This window comes from Micromesistius poutassou (genome assembly GCF_964030765.1).
Source record: "Micromesistius poutassou genome assembly, chromosome: 6".
NCBI classification, from domain to species: domain Eukaryota; kingdom Metazoa; phylum Chordata; class Actinopteri; order Gadiformes; family Gadidae; genus Micromesistius; species Micromesistius poutassou.
The window spans coordinates 13308437-13313436 of record NC_140276.1 but is presented as its reverse complement, the minus strand read 5'-3'; the positions used below and the strand labels follow the sequence as shown (position 1 = coordinate 13313436).

Here is a 5000-nt window from a genome sequence, read left to right as displayed (position 1 = left end):
GTCCTTATCTCATTTAATCTGCTCTCCTCGATGAGGATTGTTCCAGTCAGATGCTTTAGTTTAGGTTGACTACACCCTCGTCTGCCTTTGAGAACACAGAGGGTCAAATATCTCATAGGGTTACAAAAGGCAGTGACCCGCCGTGCGCGCACACACACACGCACACACACGCACGCACGCACACGCGCACACACAGCACCGTGTGACAACAACGATATGGTCACGGCGACAATGGTTGTTGTGTCATACTGAGGTCCACCTTACATACCACACATACCTACCTCCACCTGTAGGCCTTGTTCCTGCCAGTGGGTTTCTCCAGTGAGCTGTATTGTGTGGAATAAGTCACATGACACCTCCATCGTGTGTTCTTCTCACCACAGAAAACCCCTTAAAAGTGCCATGACAGGCCACCAGCTGTGGTGTGATTGGCCGTTGCAAGCCGTTTTGGAAATCAGCCCCTTAAGACATCACAGGTGTGCATGTCCATCTAGATGTTTGATGGATAGATGAGCAACGTTTGCTACAGTCCACTGGGTAGGCTGCTAGACTGGTCTATCCAGCACACATCTAGGTGGACACGCCCACTTTCTGCCCCTTATGATGTCATAAGGGGCAGATTTCCAAAACGGCTTGTCCCACTAATCCCACCACACCTGGTGGCATGTCATGGCACCTTTAAAGCTATATTGTTTTGGTTAAAAAGTTTCAACTTAATTTGTGGGACTCAATTGCAAGCTGTCCAAGTACTGAATATTAATAAATGATGAAAGTAATAAGTGATAAAATACAACATGTTTCCAGTGTCAGTGTTATTGCTCCCGTCAGACTCTCTCAGAGTCGTCAGATTAAAATCAAATAGAATCATGAATTTTTAATTCCACTATTTGATTAAATTCAATATCAGCGGCAAACTTCCAACTGTTTGTAGCGTGTGCTGCCTACCGTGCGTCTTGGTTCACAGAGAGCTCTGTGGAAATCTGATTAAAATCAGATAAGCCAAAGGAATGGATCCAAGAACAACACCGCATGAACAACTCCAATCCCACTGTGATTCCCTTTATGTTTGTGAGCTTCTCCCTCCGCACGTGTCTCCCCCTCAGCGACGGATCCTCATGGTCAGCTCCCCCTGCCCTTTCTCTACAGCCACGTCTGTTTATATGGTGTCTCTACCAGAGGCTCTTCCACGTGGTACCTCTACCGTGCAACGTTAAGGAGGCTTCTGTCATCCTGTGTGAGCTGCTACTGTACCTGTGCTTTTTGTTGTGTGTCTGTCTGTGTGTGTGTGTGCGTGCGTGCGTGCGTGTGTGTATGTGTATGAGTGGCCTGCTTGTGTGCGTGGGGGTGTGTGCCTGTGTGTGTGTGCGTGTGTGCGTGTGTATGTACATGTGTGCAACCTGCATGCGTGTGTGCGTGCGCACGCCTGTGTGTGTGTGCGTGTGTGTGCGTGTCTGCTGCTTAGAGACCCCCACCTCCGAGCCAGCAGCTACCGCCTCCAGCCCGGCAGGCCCCCGGCCCCCAGCGCCGAGACCAGCCCCCCCAGCTCCAGCACCCCCAGCGCCCCCAGCCTCAGCACCTCCCGCACCCCCAGCACCAGCAGCCGTCGGCGGGCCGCCGGTCGCACCGCACCCTCCCCAAGGACCAGACCCAGCTGCTGTCCCTGCAGCACGACCACCGCCACCGGGAGCGCGAGCGCGAGCGTGAGAGGCACAGGGAGAGGGAGCGGGAGCGGGCGAGAGAGCGGGAGCGGGAGAGGGAGAGGGAGAGGCCGGCGGCCGGCGTCCAGAAGCTGGCTCACGGCGGCGCCCTGCTGCCTGTCGCCAAGCTGCTGCCTAGCTGCCCCGCGAGCAGCCAGCGCCGCGTGGTAAAACACTACCGCTTCACCCCCCCGCCCCCCACCCCTGTGTCAACGCCATAACGTCCTCCACTGATTAACACTGTTCTGTCTCCCTTCCTCTTCACCTGATGCGAGTGTTGCTGTGTCTCCTGCAGCACTCCTGCCTCTTGTCTTGTCTGTCTCCGCCTGCTTCGTCTCAGCTGACGGTCTCCCTCAGTTTCCTCTTCCTGTCCGGATGTCTTCCCTCAACCAATCAATTCAAAATTTAAATAACGATATTTTCCGTTTGGGTGAGAGTGTCCAACGCTCCCAACGCGTCCTGTTTGATCTCCTCGTTGAGCTCTCGCAGTCTCTCTCTCTCTCGCCATCACCGTCACGCATGTCCCACATTTGTTTCCGCGGGGCAAATGGTTGCATTTCTGGGTCACACCTGTGCATGTCACGCGCTCACATGCAGGCGTTCCTCCTCCGGCGTTAAGCACGTGGAGCTCTATTGTCATGGAGCCAGCCCGTGTGGAGTGTTGCGTAGGCGCTCTGTGTGTCTGTGCTCAGTCCTGTTCCCACTGTGCTGCTCTAGATGGAGCTCCAGGAGGCCAACCTGGCCAGGCTGCTGTCGGCAGCAGGTCTGCCCAGAGAGATGCACTCTCGGATGGGATCCGGGAGCAGCTCTAGTCCCTGTACCCCAGCCATGCAGAGAGCACACTTCAACCAGGTAAACCTCGACCTCAGCGATAACACACACCATATCCCGGTTCTCAACGCACGCATGAGTCGTGTGAAATACACAAGTCATACCTTTCTACCTTTCGGGGCGGCATGGAGGCTCAGGAGGTAGAGCGGGTTGCGCTGGTAACCGGAAGGTTGCCGGTTCGATCCCCGGCTCCCTCCTAGCTGAGTGTCGCGGTGTCCTGAGCGAGACGCCCTCACCCTGACTGCTCCCGACGAGCCGGCTGTCGCCCTGCACGGTTGACTCCGCCGTCGACGTGTGAACGGGTGCAGCAATGGGTGAATGTTAAGTGACATATCAAGTGATCGACCGCCGGTCAGAAAAGCGCAGTGTGAATGCACGTCCATTCACCATCTCTGTTGAATGTCTCCGTCTAGAATGCGAACCTGCGGTCCAGCCGAGAAGCCCCCCACAGCAGCTCCATGTCGGACATGGCCATCTCCCCTCTGGCCCCGTTCCGCCCGCCCGTGGCCCCCGTCGGCCCCGTCTCCCCCGCCGTCGACGCGGTCTTCTGGGACTCTCATAAACCCCCCAAGGTGGGTGCGCCCCGTCGGCAGAGTCCCTGTTTGTCTGTTGGTGCGCCGGCTAGCTGATTGGATGGCGGGCTGGAGTGGTAACTAGCTGGTCGTCGGGCTAGTGGAGTGTCTGTTTGAATCTGTATGTTGGGGTCGACCTCGTCGTAATAAGAAGTGGAGAATATGCTGCTGTTCCTGATCAGGGTCCGGGTTTGGGTGTGTGAGTCAATCTTTATTGTGCAGCAGCATCATTAAACAATGCGTGCAGAAAGACAAGAGGAAACCTCACGGGTGTGCGTATGTGCAGTGCTGGTAGTTTTTAGGGGGAATTACTTGATTTCCCAATGAGGAAGTCATGTGATGGTCCTGCCCAGGCGAGGAGGCGTGATGCCAGGCTCAACGCCGGCACGGAGTGTCCTGGACTGCAAAGTGTTTCACCAGAGTCTTGTGTGCACACTTGCGTCTGTGTTGACAAGTTGAAGGGAGTTAATTACCATTGACTGAAAACCCATTCCATTCCATTTTGGCCCGGAGATAAAACACAGATTTGGGTGTCTCTCTCTCTCTCTCTCTCTCTCTCTCTCTCTCTCTCTCTCTCTCTCTCTCTCTCTCTAACCCAACATGCTGCAGGTGTATTTAGCGAGCCTGACGGAGCAGAGGCTCAGCGGGGGCTCTGTGTTGTTGTTTCACTAACAGCAGAGCACATGGAGCTGATGAAACAGTTAATAACTCCCGGCGCCCCCCCCGCTGGCTTCTTACGAGGCCTTTAAAGAACGCGGCGCTGTCTTCTGTTTAGCGTTGCACACCTGAGGGAGCCACGTTTTTTTCCCTCAACGACCACCATTCATAAAAACCCTGGAAGCACGTTGAGATCCGGCCCAGGGGGCAGCGGAGCGTCCAGAGTCCAACCTCGGTCAGAACCGAGCTAACGAGCGCTACGTGGTTCTGCTGAGCGCTACGTGGTTCTGCTGAGCGCTACGTTGCTACGTGGTTCTGCTGAGCGCTAAGTTGCTACGTGGTTCTGCTGAGCGCTACGTGGTTTTGTTGAGCACTACGCGGTTCTGTTGGGTACTACATGGTTCTGTTGAGTACTACGCGGTTCTGTTGAGTACTACATGGTTCTGTTGGGTACTACATGGTTCTGTTGAGTACTACATGGTTCTGTTGAGTACTACATGGTTCTGTTGAGTACTACACGGTTCTGTTGAGTACTACATGGTTCTGTTGAGTACTACATGGTTCTGTTGAGTACTACACGGTTCTGTTGAGTACTACACGGTTCTGTTGAGTACTACATGGTTCTGTTGAGTACTACACGGTTCTGTTGAGTACTACATGGTTCTGTTGAGTACTACATGGTTCTGTTGAGCGCTAAGTGGCTTGGTTGAGCGCTACGTCGCTACGGGGTTCTGTTGAGCGTTACACGGTCCTGTTAAGCGCTAAACGGTTCTGTTGAGTACCACGTGGTTCTGTTGAGTGCTAAACGGTTCTGTTGAGAGCTGCACTGTTTGGTTGAGCGCTAAACGGTTCTGTTGAGTACCACATGGTTCTGTTGAGTGCTAAACGGTTCTGTTGAGAGCTACACGGTTTGGTTGAGCGCTACATTGTGCTGTGTGAGGCAGAGCCATAGGCAGGGGAGCGAGCCTGTGTGTGTCTGTGTTTGTGTGTGTGTTTGTGAGAGTGTGTGTGTGTGTGTCCGTCTGTGTCTATGTCTGTGTGTGTGTGTGTGTGTGTGTATGTACATGTATGTGTCTGCGTCTGTGTATGTGTCTGCGCGTGTGTGTGTGTGTGCGTGTGTGTGTGTGTGTGTGTGTGCGTGTGTGTGCATGTGTGTTCGCGTGCGTGCGTGGCTGTGTGCTTGTGTTTCAACGATGACAGGTATTCCTCTCCACACAGCTTGCTTCCTCTCTCCTTGTCTGGC

At 54.2% G+C, this 5000-nt stretch overlaps 1 pseudogene across 1 annotated transcript in view; it reads left to right on the top strand.

The window, feature by feature from the left end:
- Positions 1-5000, top strand: part of LOC311345242 (mitogen-activated protein kinase kinase kinase kinase 4-like) — a 58776-nt pseudogene that overhangs the window by 25309 nt on the left and 28467 nt on the right. Inside the window, exons 11-14 of the transcript XR_014684146.1 lie at positions 1104-1150; positions 1463-1864; positions 2415-2549; positions 2942-3100. The product of XR_014684146.1 is annotated as a mitogen-activated protein kinase kinase kinase kinase 4-like (transcript). The remainder of the gene's footprint in view (positions 1-1103; positions 1151-1462; positions 1865-2414; positions 2550-2941; positions 3101-5000) is intronic.